The following is a 16,793-nucleotide window of genomic DNA, read 5'->3' on the forward strand; positions in this document are numbered from 1 at the left end:
TATTATAGTATCTAGTGTAGTAATATTCTAATTAGAAAGATAAATCATTTAATAAACTAAGGAATGTATTGATGAATGCATTGAACATGTGACCTTGTTCTTGTGTGTGTGCATGTGTCCTGTGCTTGTGTGTGTGCATGTGTCCTGTGCTTATGTGTGTGCACACGTGCACATCCCCCCTTGCTTTTGGCTTCCTTTCCCTCTTCTGAGAGAAATGGGATTTGTTATTGACATAACTCCATTCCTTCATTCTTTGATTTGTGTGTTTATTCACTCAGTATTTCTTTCAGGCAGTCAGTTGTTTAGCAAGAAAATGATGATCTTTTCAAAGGGCTGAAAGAAAATATCCTGTAAAAATGTCTTCCAAATTAAGGTAAAAATACTTTTTCAGTTAAATTAAAAATCAGGAGAATTCATCACCAACAGATTCATAATGAAATAAGTAATAGAGGAAGCCATGCTGGAATGAGGAAAATGATTTCATGTGGCAACTCAGAGGCTCAGGAAGTAATGAAGAGTAACAGAATGGTAAATACGTGGGCAAATCTAAATGAATATTGACTATAAAAATCAATAATGATAATGTCTCGTATGGTTAAACATTATCTGGAGAATTTAAAAACAGTATATAATATGGGATGTAGTGAAATATGATAAAGCATACTAAGTTCTTTGTGTTGTACAAAAAGTGGAAAAAGTACTGATTTATCTTCGATTTTAGTAAGTCTAGGAAGGATGTTCGAACCACCAGATAGTCTCTACTATTACAAGAGTGATCAAGCAGTATGATAGTGGGGATGGATATAATACAAATTTTTATTCAATTCAAAAGTAAGTAAGAAAGAAGAAAATAAGAACAGAAAAAGTTGAGACAAATAGAAAACAAATCGTAATTACATTCCATTTAAATGAACTACAGATTTAATTAAAAGAAAAAGATATTCAGAGTGGGTAAACAATTATTTTCTCCTTAGAAGAAATACATATTAAATATAAGGACCTGGCCGGGTGCAGTGGCTCACACCTGTAATCCCAGCACTTTGGGAGGCCGAGGCGGGCAGATCATGAGGTCAGGAAATCTAGACCATCCTGACCAACACTGTGAAACCCCGTCTCTACTAAAAATACAAAATATTAGCAGGCCATGGTGGCGTGCACCTGTAGTCCCAAATACTCGGGAGCCTGAGGCAGCAGAATGGTGTGAACCCGAGAGGCAGAGCTTGCAGTGAGCCGAAATCGCACCACTGCACTCCAGCCCGGGTGACAGAGCTAAAACACACATAATGAAATCTGTGTGACCATTCCTATCCATCTCAGATTAATTGATTTCTGGTTAATGGGTCAAAAGTCAAAACTTTTTTCTTTACAGATAGATTGGTATAGTTGTAGCTATAGACTTAGAAACACGTTTAATAGGCTGGGTGCAGTGGCTCAGGCCTGTAATCCCAGCACTTTGGAAGGCCGAGGTGGGCGGATCACGAGGTCAGGAGATCGAGACCATCCTGGCTAACACGGTGAAAACCCATCTCTACTGAAAATACAAAAAATTAGCCGGGCATGGTGGCGGGCGCGTGTAGTCCCAGCTACTCGGGAGGCTGAGGCAGGAGAATGGCGTAAACCCGGGAGGCGGAGCTTGCAGAGAGCCGAGATCATGCCACTGCACTCCAGCCTGGGCAAAAGAGCGAGACTCCGTCTCAAAGAAAAAGAAACATGTTTAATAGTACGAAAACACAAAACTTGACCACTAAAAGTCACAAAGAGAAAACACAAATATATAATTTTATGATTTACAAGTAATATAGAACATAAAACATTTAATCTATTTACCTATTGCCTACATTTCCTATATAACTATTGCCTATATTTGACCATTTTTGAACTACAAAAACAGCAATTTCAGATGGTTCAACCCAGTATTTATTTGTTTAGCATTGCAAGACAAGTTATTCAATTTACTTTTTATTAACTGTATGCAAGTATAACTTACAAGCAGAAAGTGCAAAAATCATACATTTGTGGCTTTACTTATCATAATTTAATGCACTCAGAAAACTACAGCTTGGTTCAGAAGGCCCCAACACCCTTGTGTACATGATATATTCCTTTATTTATTCAATTCTTATTTAATTTCTCTCAGTAATGTCCGATAGTTTCTGCGTGTATGTCTTGTACATATACATAGTTTCTGTATGCCTTAGTATATTTATTACTAAGTGTTTGATGGTTTGCAATGCTAATGTAAATGGTGTCATTTTATAAATCTCATTTTCTGCTTATTGTTGGTAAAAGAAAAATAATTGTTAGCGTTAAATTTATGATTCTAAATAAACTTATTTATTAATTTAAATATTTTGTTTGTAGATCCTTTTGGATTTTCTGCATAATAATCTGGTCACCTGTGAATAATGAGGCTTGCTTTTTCCTTTCTAGTTCTTGTATCTTTTCTTTTCCTTGTCTTGTTTTACTGGCTAGAACCTTTAGGAAAATGTTAGCTCCAAATCATATGAAAAGGCATAAAGCGTGATTTAGTTTAAATCTCTCTGAGATCAATCTGGCTACCATATTGTCTCTTTGGACCAGGGATATATGTCAAGGACTATAGTCAGCATGGAACATAGGACTAGACTCCTGTTGCACCATGGCACCTGAAGGCTGGATTGGTGCTTCAGTTCTCAGTTGAAAAGCACTAAGAGGCATTTGTTTATTACTTCCCCTAGGATGGCACTGTACCGAGGTAATTAAGGAAGTTTATCATGAACATGCTGGGATAAGTTGGAAAGGAAACATGAATGATGGAGATGGTGTAACAAAATGGTTTTGACAACTTTGGATCTGAATTCTTATCCTAATTTAATCCTCATGGTGCAATGTGTGAGTCTAACTCAGGCCATTTCCCTGATATAGATCCTGTTTTGATTCTGGCCACGCCTAGCTTCTTTCAGGTTGTGAAGCGGATAAGGTAAAGATTGTTAAGTGATTTCTACTTCTCTAGGAATTTCTTCTAAGATTAGGCACATTATTTTTGATTGAGCCAGGAAGCAATAGAAAAATGAGAAGCAGATGTTGATTGTTGATTACCAGTTAGTTTCATTTTCCATCAGCTGACAACCTTCACTCACTTTCACTCAGGCTATATTTATCATAAAGCCAGCACATTCGGTTAAAAAAAAATGTAGCAATGTGAAGTGGGCTACAACATCTGGAGTTTAAATAAATTGGCCAGATGTTTTGGTGGTTTATAAATAAAAGCCAAAAAAGAAAAGAGAAAAATGAAACAAGGGGTAGGAGGGTGAGCTGGACTTATGATGTAGTTACCCACTCATGCCCTGCACCTCCTCAGAGTCTGCAGGAGATGAAGCTGTGTGAATCATGATTGAGGAGGTGGAATTAAAGGGATAATAAATTTTGGAACTTGGCCCTGAACAAAGAGAAGCAACCTTCGTTGTTGTAGTGTGGAGAAATGGATGGTTGCCTCAGACTTTTTTTGTATCTAGAAATTATTTCTCAATGGCTCATAATTTTTGAATTATATTTACATGGCTTCTCATATCCAAGCCAAGATATCAATTTGCTAAGAGGGCTTTGCCAAATTGGAAATAGATTTGCTTTCCATGTTGGAATTACTGATGAAAACTGCAGGCATAAGTTCCTTTCCCTTCCTTTTTTTTTTTTTTTTTTTGTAAAGGTGGAAAACATCTTGTTTTATTCTATTTCTTTCTTTCTCGGTACAATACACTTCATCGAATAATTCTCAAGCAGTTTTGAAAAGAGCTCAGGTTTGAGAAGAAGATTTGTGCTCAAATTCAAACTTTGTACTTTTTAGCTTTCTAACTTGGTCAATGTAACCACTTAGAACTTCAGTTTCTACCTCTGTAAGATGGGAACAATAATTATTATATCCTAAAGCTATTTTGTGAAATAAATGACTTAATAAAATGTAAAACACCTAGCACTGTTTCAAGTCCAACCATATGAAACTGCCCTCTTGTAGCTCTTCTAGATTCTCTGTTTAGGTAGATTTACTCCATCCTTCATTTGTGATTCGGAGATGGGCAAATCAGCTGGGTGTAACTACCCCTTGGCCTAGATCTAAACACGAAGTTTTTTTGTTGTTGTTGATTTTTTTTAAAGACTATCGGCTATCACCAATTTAAGCCCAAAGAAATAGGAACAGAATGGAAAATTATTCTGCACAACTATATGTGAGTTAATATGATACACGGAAATAGAAAATATTCAACATGTATTTCATTTATTCTTCCAACAAATATTCAATGAATGGCCTATTATAGATGGAAATGGTTCTAGGTGTTGGGGCACAGAGTTTACATTCTGTTGGGGGAAATGGATAATAAGCATAATAAATAAGTGAACTATACAGAAGGTAAAAGGTGATTCAATCTATAAAACAGCACCAGGAAGGCACAAGGAGAACTGAATGGATGAATATTAAATACGTTGTCAACTTGCAAATGTTTCTGAGCTTTATGAAGGAGGTTACATCAACGAGATAATAGCAATGAGAATAATAAAGATTCAATATAAAATCCTGGCAGGGTAGCCCTTTTAGGTGGGCAGTTTTATCTGGTTGTTGTAGATCTTAAACCATGCTGGATAAGTTGTCCTTTAGACTAACAGATGACCCTTCTTCATAAAAGAAATGAAACCGACTATAATACGGAAGTAAAATTAACAGAAGAATTCCCATCCAGAGCTATATTTTGAACAATATTCTTTCCCAGGGAAACTAGCGCTGCGAGGGGCTTGCTCTAATAGTCTTATATTTCCAGACATCATGATCTGATTCTGAGTTCTATGTGTTCTGAAATGATTGCCCTATAAAATGCTATAGAGAGAAAACCTATTTCTGATATTAGTTAAGTCTTTGTAGAAATGTTTCAAGTTTCTCTTTGATATTAGTGGCAACAGAAATTAATACCACAATGAAAGGGTCTATCAAAATATCAGAATAGGTTGTTTGAGAGTAGCAGTTGCTAAAGAACTTTGAAGTGTGTAGAAAAAAAGGAACTATATAAATCAAAGTAAGGTTTTTTTAATTACTAGATAAGTATTTCAGTATTTATCCTCAGCAAATGACCTTGTTTCCTACTTCATACAGGAAATAAGGGAAGAATGAAAGCATGGAACACTTCAGTTCCTACCTCCAAGTCTCTTGCTTCCAAATGGAAGCATATTCATTAAAAAGTGCCTACATTCATCATTCATTTCATTCCCACTTTTTTCCCTCACGTTCGAATATATACTTTCCTTCTCTTTCAAAATGAATGGCTTAGTGCAAATGGTAGTTCATCCACCGCAGGCTAGTATACATGACTACAAAGTAAAAATCACAGCCTGAGGGCTACCCTGCCAAGATTTCACATTGAGTCTTTATTATTCTTGTTACTACTTTTTGATTGATATAACATCTTTCGTAAAGCTCAGGAATACTTGCAAGTTACCAATATATTTAACATTCAGCTCACCCAATGCCTTAACTCTGCTATTTTTATAGACTTATCTCCTGGATTCTATGCTTTTCAACTACTCAGGAATTACTTCTTCCAATCTTTTATCTGTTTCCTTTTTCTCTCCTCTTTCCTTTCTCCTCCCTTTTTCTGCCTTTTCACTTTCTACTATTTACTTTTTTTTTTTTTCCTGCATACGAACAGGCTTTAGTCTCTCCCCTCTTAAAAGCAATCAAAAAACAACAAAATACCGTCATCAATAACAATAACAACTCTCACTGCTCAACATCTGCCTCCGGGTACTCCCCTCTTTTCCATCCTTTCTCCTCAAGCTCACCAGGTAGGTCTTTGGCGCTGTCTCCACGATCTCAATTCCCTCTCCATTCTCAGCACAACACAATCTGACATCTGGCTGTTCCTCTTTTATTATTGAGACTTTTTTCAATCAGTTCAGTGATGACCTCCTAGCTATGAAAGGCAAGGACACTTTTGAGTACTTACATTACCTGGCCTTCAGTAACATGAGACAGGTGACTACATCCTGCAGCAATTAGATGCATATTTTTTGCCAGTGTATGGGAAGTGCAAGGATACATAGGAACATCCATGTGGTTTCCCTTTAGAAGTATGACTTCCTTGGCTTCTGAGAGACCACTCACTCTTGATTCTTTTTCTACCTGCCGGACTTCCCTATCTCACTGTCTTTGCTGGTTTCTCTTTTACCTTCCCTGTAAAGGTTAGTTTTCCCCTAGAATTCCGTAATTAACTCTTCTTTTTACTCCATCTCCTCCCTGCAGTCATGCCCGGTTTCATGGGCATGAAACCTGCACGATTGCAAAGGCCCCATGCTGCCAAGGGCCCCAGCCTTAAACCGATGTTCTGCTTTCCCATCTTGAAATGTCTAATTTTTGGACAAGGACTCCACGCCTTTTCACTGTGCACCGGACTTCACAAATTGCGTAGCCTGTCCAGCCCCAGGTGGTCTCGTCTACATCCAAGAATTCCATTACCACTGGTGACTGATTAACTCCCGAGGTGCTACACCCGGTACGGAATAGGAATCTTGTCCTCTGAGAAACGTATCCAAAAAAGTCTAACTTACTATCAATCCTGGTCCACAACGTTTTATTTATTCTGGGCTTCTGATTTCTACCCTAAATGTCTTTGCTCTTTTTTTTCTTCAGGTAAAGTCACAGTTTTCCTCAGGAAGCAGTCCTGGGTCTGCTTCAGCAAGTGAATAAGAGCTTGATTGTGTCCCTGAGGGGCTACAGTGTAAAGTATGGCTCAGATGACATTGGCTTGGAAAAGGTTCAAAATAAGTTTTACTAATCTGTCCCCACCAGGGCTATGGGAAAATCTTTAAACTGTGTCTGTGAAATGTCTGTTGAGCAAAATGGCTTCCTTGTGAATCCATCAGCATGGATTAGCTGCAAAATATGCCATGGAACCAATACCAACTGTGCTGGTTACCAGAGACTGGGAAGGGTAGTGGGGGTTGGAGGGTGGTTAATGAGTACAAAAAATAATTAGAAAGAATGAATAAGATCTAGTATTTGATAGCACAACAGGGTGACCATAATCAACAAAAATTTATTGTACATTTAAAAATAACTAACAGAGTATAATTGGATTGTTTGTAATGCAAAGAAAGGATAAGTGCTTGAGGTGATGGACACCCCATTTACCCTGATGTGATTATTACACATTGTATACCTATATCAGAATAGCTAATTTACCCCCTGTACATATATACACCTACTATGTACCTACAAAAATTAAAAAATAAAATCAATGAACTTCTCAAAATCTCTCCGGGATAATGAATGATCTTTTCACGGAATGGTTATTTCCAAGCCATCTTTATGACAGCGTGACTTACCGGAATCTAATGTCTTTTGAAATGGCTTCTGCTTAACCTGAGCATAGAGGTTACTGCTCCATCTCTCCATGGCAGAGGCATGTGTCTAGTTCATCTGAGGGTGATTTTCTGTTATTAAAAAGGAAGTGAAGTGAAAGGAGCAGGGCACAGCCTTGTCTTATGTCACTGATGATGAGAAGTTTGTTCTTGCCTGTCCCAGCTTTTGAAATGGTATTAAGATTCAGGATGTGGATTACCATGAAAAAATTATACCCTATTCTTGGTATCAGAGCCAAAGGGCCATAACAGATCATTAAAAATTACATCACTGTGGCTGGGCACAGTGGCTCACGCCTATAATCCCAGCACTTTGGGAGGCCGAGGCGGGCAGATCACCTGAGGTCAGGAGTTCAAGACCAGCCTCGCCAACATGGCGAAACCCTGTCTGTACTAAAATACAAAAATTAGCTGGGCATGGTGGGGGGCGCCTGTAATCCCAGCTACTGGGGAGACTGAGGGAGGAAAATTATGTGAACCTGGGAGGTGGAGGTTCCCACTCTGGCCTGGGTGACAGGGCAAGACTCTGTCTCAAAAAAGAAAAAAAAAACGTACATCACCATGTATTTTTTTTTTCTATTTCTCTAAAAGGTCATAAAAGTGTAATAACCAATGGTAGATCAGTCCTTCTTAAAATCTGTTGTTTCTCAAATAAAACATTGCACCGATAAACTCAAACCAATAGTTAAAAAAAAATTATTTGAGGAAATGTTAGGCAAAAGTAACGAGCCTGTAGTGTTGAGGGAAGTTTACATTAGTGAGTGGCAGTAACTGCTCTTATCTTTGTCCCTGCAATGTTATCCCAGAAATGAGCTCTTCATCTCCACCCCAAATTCCATTTTTCATGGAATTTGAGAAGTCTGAGAGCCTGGCACAGTGGCTCATGCCTATAATGCCAGCACTTTGGGAGGCTGAGGTGGGCGGATCACAAGGTCAGGAGTTCGAGACCAGCCTGGCCAACATGGTGACATCCCATCTCTACTAAAAATACAAAAATTAGCCAGGCGTGGTGGCGGGCATCTGTAGTCCCAGCTACTCAGGAGGCTGAGGCAGAAGAATTGCTTGAATCTGGGAGTCAGAGGTTGCAGTGAGCCGAGATCACGCCTCTGCACTCCAGCCTGGGCGACAGAGCGAGACTCCATCTCAAAAAAAAAAAAAAAAAGTCTGGAACTGTGATGATACTGAAGAAAGAAAGGAGAAAAAAAAAGACAAAAACAACTTCCTGAGCTTTTCTTCATGGTTTGTCTTCCAGGTCTGGCCCTTGCCCTGCCTGTGGCTGTACCTTCTATCACTTTCCCACTCTAATCCCTGCTCCAAAAACGTGATGTTACTGGTGTTCACTGCCCTCCTGTTTGGTGTCCCTGGCTTCTGTTAGGTCTTGGAGGTAACTTAAGGGAAATTTAAAGGAACTTAAGTTTTATTTTCTTGCAGAGCTAGATAACCACAAAAGAGCAGACAGCCGAGCCCAGCTGAAGGCAGGCGCCTTTCCCAGAGTTTCCAGATGGCATTCCTGTCCACATGGTCCTATTATCTGCAGTTCCATCCTATTCCATATTCTTCCTGTCAACAACACATCTCACACCCAATTAGAGAGTTGGCGCCATTATCAAGAGAGGAAGAAGACGGAGCCTTTGGTATTCATTTCCAGAGCTCCCTCTGGCACTTGTACTGCCCTGTCCGGGGCCACTGGCATCTACAGATGCAGAACATGCCTCATCAGGCACTCCTGACTCCCAAGAGCCAAGTATGCTCCTTAACTTTGTGCCTATCCTTCTCAACATGAACTATCCATACATCAAAATAAAAGCGTGTGCCCAGGCTACCTAAATTCCACTCAGCATGTGGCGGGAAAGGAGCTACTGTGTCACTGTGCCCTAATCATGTACAAAGCTAAGAGGACATGCCAAGTTCCTCCAGAGAGCTCTCTGTTTAGATAAGGAAAGCTCATGATGTGAAAGAAGTTATTTCTCCATCATGGACACTCTTTACAGTCTTTTAAGAAAAAAAAAATGTGACATTAGAAAAGGTATTATTTATTATAAAGGCTTACACTCAGAAACTGTTAATATAAATGAGCAGAGCAGGCTTTGGCCAGGGCTAGTGTTAAAATTGGCTGCCCCACCAGCTGGACACCCAATGTAGTACAGCTTCCCCTCATTGTGGGTTTTGTTTTTTTATTTTTATTTTTTAGGAACAGAGTCTAGGCTGGAATGCAGTGGTGTGATCATAGCTCACTGCAACCTCAAACTCCTGAGCTCAAGCAATCCTCCTCCCTTGGCCTCTCAAAGTGCTGAGATTATAGGCTTGAGCCACCGTGCCTGACCCGCACTGTTTTTGTGCCAGGCCTTGTCACACTTGACAGTTCCTCAAATGAGCCACGCTCTTTACACTCCTAGGTCTCTGCATGTGTGATGCCCTCTACCTCAAATGCTCTTTTCCATCTGGCCAAATCCTACATTCCTTAAGGACATAACTCCCTTGGGAAGCCTCCTCTGATCCCCTGGTCTGAGACAGACATCCCTGGTCTTTTTCCTGTCATATCTAGTGAGCAGCTGCTTCGGTCCCTCTTCTCAAGCAGGTCATTGTCCCTGTGCCCCAACAGACTGACATAAAGGAGTCAAAGGGAGAGGGGTGGGGAGAGAGAGAGAAAAGAAAAAATACAGAAAGGGAAAAAGGAAGGAAGAGAGAAAGAGAAGGAAAAAAGGAAGGAAGGAAGGAGGGAGGGAGAGAAGGAAGGAAGGAAGGAAAGAAAGAAGGAGGAAGGGAGGTAAAGGAGGGAGGGAGAGAGAGAGGGAAAATGAAAGGAAAGCAGAAAATTGTAAAGAAAGAGAGAGAGAAAAGACAGAGGACATGCTGAACACTCCAACATGTTGTCTCTAAATAGGTTTAATTTTGCAGTCGAGTTCTAAAGAAGGTAATAATTTCCTGCTATGACTCCCATAATGGTAACACCACCAGGTGAACAGTCAGTGAGGATTGTTAATGCTTGCACAGATCTAACAAATCGGTTTTTTTCACCCATGGTTCATTGAGATAAGGAAAAATGGTCCCTGATTCAAGCCTTATTACTTTCTCTATAAAATCATGACCCTTCATTAAGATCACAACATAATTTTAACTCAATACTAATTGTTACCTTTAACTAACAATGCTTGAAGAAATAAACAACTTGAAATTAGATCCAAGCAAGGTAAGGATTGTCTTCATTTTCAAGATGGAGAAAAGGCAGAACATTTCACCTCGATAGGGATCACTGTTGGCTTCTACTCCTCCAGGGCTACTCAATTCTACTTGCAGAATTGACCGCCTCTGCTCCCAAGAGCACCTGCCATTACTTACCCATCTACCAGGACATCAGGACTGATTAGGTGCAAACCATGAACCTGGGACCAAGCATCTTGGGCACAAAGCGGGAGCCTAGGGCACGTGTTGCATCGTTACCCAGGCTTCTGACTTATTGACCCTGTTTACCTGGTTTCTGCCTTTGGCCTTTCGATTAGTAACTCCAGTTTCCCGGTGCAACTGGAATCCCATTCTACCCTAGAATCTGTTTGCTTGAGACTCTGATAGTTTTCCTGACACTCTTGCCAGCTCCACCTCTCCAGTAGCTTACTTTAGTTTTCTGAACTGATAGCCCCTGGCTAAGGTCCTGTATTCAGTGGACCGCTCACTCAGAACCCTGGGAATGCTGCCTGCCAGAAATGGGGAACCACGCTCTCCTGGCTTGTGTTGCTCTGATTAACCCTTTAACTTGAGCTGCCTTAAATATGGGTGCCACCTCAAAGCAAGTCCCAATTTTCCCATGCCTTTTTAGGTACTATATATCAGACTGGCTGCCTATCATCTGTCATATCAGAGGCCAGTCCTACAGTTATATCCTGGTTCTATCTGCTTCAGTGTGCCTACCTACTCAGGCCTTTGAAGTTTCATGCAGGTCCGGCTGCTTGCCACTTGCAAATTCAGATAACAAGCACAAGGATTGTAAAAAGACAGTGACTTTTTTATTCCAGAGCTTAGCTGAGGGGAAACAGTACAGGCTCCTGCCTTAAGGAAATGACTTGAGCTTTTGGGGAAGAAAGCAGAGGCTTTGAAAAGGGACTTGGCCTGAATGGAACACAGGGATCAGAGTGAGGCGGTGTGGGGGGTCTGCATGACTTGCTTTGATGTCTTATCCATCCAGTGGTCTGGCTGGCACCATCATGGGCAGAGGTGAGTTGTAAATTTAATGTTGTTTCGAGGCAATCTCCTGGTGGGTGAGAGTTCCAGAGGTACCTGGTGTGTTTCAAGATTCAGTTGTCCCTGGAACTTCTAAGCAAACACATAGTTAGGGAAGAGTGTCTGCTGGAGAGACGGTAAAGGTTATAATTACGTTTCTGAAGAGCTAAGTAGGTGGTCTTCAGGGAAAAAGGAAAAAATAATTCATTTTTTTTTAAGAAAATGTGGTTCTTAGTTACAGCCCTAAAGCCAAGCTTGCTCAAGCTATGAAAATACATCGGAAAATGACACAACAGGTTATGAGGCAGATGGTTTGTCAACATTTATAAAATTATTGATGACAGCTCAGATTTACTAAGAATGTATCATGCCAACTTAAGCCCCTCTTGGTGTTTTTATGGATAAAATGGTGAAATATAAGCCATATGAGTTCTCTTAGGTGGAGTCACAGCCGGCTGAATATTCAACAGTCATCTCCAGAAAGCATTGGTTGATGGCTCAGGGTCAACATGGAAGAAGTTCTTGGTGATAATCATGATGCTTAACCCAGGCCTGCTAACCACTGTAGCCACAACCTGGGTAAGAGTCTGACACTTTATATGCTCTGATATGGTGAGATATTAATACCATGAGATATAGGATGTACTGAGTTTAGGAGGATCGAGTACACTGACTTCACCATAGTGATGTCCCCCATTGGTTCAGAAACATGATCCAAAAGAGTAAAGAGTTTAGAAAGTTTCTGTGTGGTTAAAAAACGAAGTACAATGAAGTTAATTGAATAAGGACTGTAGGCAGTAGGCCTTCAAGAGCTAGAGGCAATAACTGAGAACTCAGTAAGATCTTAGGGCATTTGTAATTGCATCATATGACATTTTTTAATGTAAACTGTTTCTCTTAATATTTAGCACTAAAACACTCAATATGAAATACATTAAAATCTTGATGTAGTACCCACTACTGTGAGTGCAGGATAAATGCATAAATGTGCACAAATGCCCTACTGAGATTTCCATTCACCCCACCCTCACCCCTGATTTTCACTCCAAAGACTCCAGGTTCCCACTGGCACCACCTCCCCGCAAGAGGCTTCCCCAGTGTGCTTACTGCATTTAACACAATCCTGCACTGAAAGGCACGTGCAGACAAAGCTTTGCCTCTTGGCCTTGCCAGTTAGTTCTGGAGCCCACCAGACACTCTTGGTTTACATTCTGTTAAAGGCAGACTAGGAACATATGGTAATTCTCTTTGTACTGTTCCAGAATGGCTGTCCCAATTTACATTCTCACCAACAGTGTGCAAGGGTTCCCATGTGTCCACACCCTCACCAACACTTGTTCTCTCTTATCTTTTTGATAATAGCCATCCCAACAGATGTGAGGTGGTATCTCATTGTGGTTTATATTTGCATTTTCCTGATGATTAGTGAAGCTGAGCAGCTTTTCATGCACCTGTTGGCCATGAGTATGTCTTCTTTAGAGAAATGTCTATTGAAGTGCTTTGCCCATTTTTAAATCCAGCAATCCCACTTCTGGGTATGTATCTGAAGGAAATGAAATTGGTATCTTGAAGAGATATGTACACTCCCATGTTTATTGTAACATTATTCACAATAGCAAAGACAGGCAAACAACCCGAGTGTCTGTTGATGAATGAATGGATAAAGAAATTTTTGGTGTGTGTATATAAAGGAATATTATTCAGCCATAAAAAAGGGAAATCCTGCCATTTGCCACAACATGAATGAAGCTGGAGGGCATTATGCTAAGTGAAATAAGCCAGACACAGAAAGACAAATGCCACATGATCTCATTTGTGTGTGAAATATTTGAAAATTAAATTCATAGAAACAAGAGTAAAATTAGAATGCTAGTTGCTGGGTGGGTGGGATAAGATATTGGTCAAAGGGTACAAATTTTGGTTGTGATTATAAATTCTAGGGATCTAATGTATTAATTAATAAATTCTGGGGATCTAATGGGTGACTATAGGACTAAAATTAACAGTTATTTATTGCATATTTGAAATTGTTAAGAGAGCAGACCTGAAGTTTTCTCATCTCCAAACAAAACAAAAACTGTGTGAGGTGAAGGACAGGTTAATTAGCTGGTTTGCGGTAACCATTTTACAATGTATACACATATCAAAACATCACATTTTACACAGTTAATATACCTAATATTTATTTGCCCATTAAAAGCAAAACCAAAAGATCTTTTTTTAAAAAATTCAGAGCTTACTGTCCACACCCCTCAATCAAAACTTCCTCAGAACATGGAGTCACCAGCTAGCTTCCTTTCTGCAGACCGGACTCAACTGGGACACAGACGGCCTCTCAAACCCCTGCCCTCTCCACCTCCCATGTCAGTGCTCAGTGAAAAGTTCTAGTAGGACTTTAGGGTTTAATTTTGTGTTAACACATGTTGTTTTAAGAGGACAAACCCTTTCCTCTGAACACTTTGAAACACATTTGAACAAACAGAACAGCCTTTACACAAAGTTAGAGACCAATCTCCTCACACCTCAGAAAAGCTCCTGGGCCTTTTGGTGATTCATTCCGCCCACTGTAAAGTGGGAAGATTATAATAAACAGCACCTGCCTCAGAGGTCCCTGGATGCTTTGCCGGCTGTGGGATGGTTTCTGTTGCCACAGCATGTATGTACCTCTGAGCAGATCTGCAAATATGAGTCACCCTGGTACGTGCCCTCATAAAAGTATACACAAAGCATGCCTTGCTAGCTTGGCAATTAACTAATTAATTGATGGCCATGGTAAACAGTGGAGTGTAAAGTCTAAACCACATTAATTACTGCTTGTAGAATTCCATGAAAGCCTAGGGAAGAAGGTGCCATAGAAGTGTAGGGCGTTATCGCTGTAGTGGCTGCAGTTGTTAGAGGCTGGGCTAGAGAGGGGGAGCTCAGGGAGCTCAGAGTAGGGGGCCCTGGGTTTCCGGTTCTGCCAGTCTCTCATTTAATTTTTTTTTTCTTTTTTTTTTCTGGGACAGAGTCTCGCTCTGTCACCCAGGCTGGAGTGTAGTGGTGCAATCTCTACTCACTGCAACCTCTGCCTCCTGGGTTCAAGCGATACTCCTGCCACAGCCTCCCGAGTAGCTGGGACTACAGGCCCATGCCACCACACCCGGCTAAATTCTTGTATTTTTAGTACAAACAGGGTTTCACCATGTTAGCCAGGATGGTCAATCTCCTGACCTCGTGATCCGCCCGCCTCAGCCTCCCAAAGTGCTGGGATTACAGGCATGAGCCACCGCGCCTGGTCTCATTTAGGTGTTTTAAAGGAAGTGGCTTCATATCTTTGTTCATTTAATCCAGTATGTGAAATAATTACAATACTAAAGACTCTTTGAAATAGGCATGGGATAACCAGAAGCCAGAAGTGCCTTAATAAGTCAACAATATGGTAATAGCATCCACAGTTATACAGATGAGGATAGATTTAAACAAAGGCCACGCAGCTCAGGTTCAATTCAGCATTGTCCTTCCAAAGTCTTCAATCTGGAAGACCTTGCTATCCTTCCGTTTTTTATTTTATTTTTTATTTTTATTTTTTATTGACACACTTTAATTGTACATATTTATGGGGTACAATGTGATGTTTCCATACATATATATGTTAAACAATGATCAAATATCCATCACCTCATGCATTTATCATTTATTGGTAGTAAGAACATTCAAAAGCCTTTCTTCTAGCTCTTTTGTAACCTTTCTTCTAGCCTTTCTTCTAGCTCTTTTTTAACTGCACAATAGATCACCAGAACTTATGCCTCCTTTCCTAATGGTAACTTTGTAGCATTCTTCAATTTAATACAATAGGTATTTATGGAACACCAACTGTGCTAGGCACTTAAGGGAATAAAATGATGAAAAGAAAAACTCATTTTCGGGTAAGCTGCAATCTAGCTATGGAGCTGAGAAATGAACACAAACAACTAAGACCTGGGAGTAAGTGCCAGGAGATGTTACAATCAAAGGCTCAAAAAAGATACTAAGATTGCCGAGGAAGGTGGTTCGTAACTAATTTGGCTGGGGTCATCCAAGGAAGGTTTTGTGTCCTTTGGTGAAAGCTTTGAGGACAGTAATAGTTTTCTTTTTGGTTTGGTTAGTATTTATTTTTGTTTTTGCCAGGATGGGGAGTAATAGGAGGAAGTATAAAATGCATTCAAGGCAGAGAAAACAGTAGGTACAGGAGGCACGTTAAGGGCCCTGTGAAAGGTTTTCCTTGCTTTTCCTCCCTTCCTCCTTTCCCATTCCATTCAAACCTTCCCCACCTTTGACGTGATGATTGAAATGCCACCACTTCCTTTGGTTGAAGACTGTTGTTTATTCATTCATACAGGGTGTAGACAGCAATAAGGCAAGACAAGGCAGAGAGAGTGTTGGAGCCAGAACTGAAAGTACTTACATGTAGGTGGGTTTGGTGGAAGTTACAAGTGTAAGCAGGCAACAGGTCAAATCTATATACTTAATTTGTCTACTTGCTTTCTAATTCAATAGACATGTATTTATTGTCCACTATGTGTTTAGCATTGTGTTAGCTCTTAGGAAATGTAAAGAAAAGTAAAAAGCGGTCCTTGTACTTAATTAAGGAGCTTATAGACAGGTAAAAATAGACGGATCTATGTACAAGGGAGAGACAGCCGGCTATTGGAGGTGTTAGAGGTAAGAACGGCTAATTCACAGCAAGCACTCACTGCTGGGAGGAGGCAGGTTCATGGATATTGGAACAAGTAGGCCACAGGCTTTAAATGGGTTATAGGAATGGTGTCACAGGACAGAATGGAGTTCTGCGGTCACGTCACAGGTGGCGTTTTCAGCTTGCCTGTGTGCACAGTCCTGGCCTATAGCTGTGAATTAGGGGATGAAAATTGTACTGAGACTCTAGTTAGGACATGTGGTTTTGGAGCCTGACATTTGAAACTTCATGTTCAATCCTATTAATGAGAGACAGAAGCTGATTTTCTCTGAGTACAAATTTTACATAGAAACATGTTAGTTTAGCAATCAGCATTGACCAAAACTGAATCAACAATCTTAAAACAGTCGACTATGTGTCTCACTTTTCTGGAAATCTATTCTCAGATTTCTTTTGATCTGGAGTACTCCTTCGGAGGCACGTTGAGTGATTTGAACACACAGATAACGAAATACATCACTTCTTCCTTCCAGCTATGCCA

This window comes from Theropithecus gelada, chromosome 1 (genome assembly GCF_003255815.1).
Source record: "Theropithecus gelada isolate Dixy chromosome 1, Tgel_1.0, whole genome shotgun sequence".
Taxonomy (NCBI): domain Eukaryota; kingdom Metazoa; phylum Chordata; class Mammalia; order Primates; family Cercopithecidae; genus Theropithecus; species Theropithecus gelada.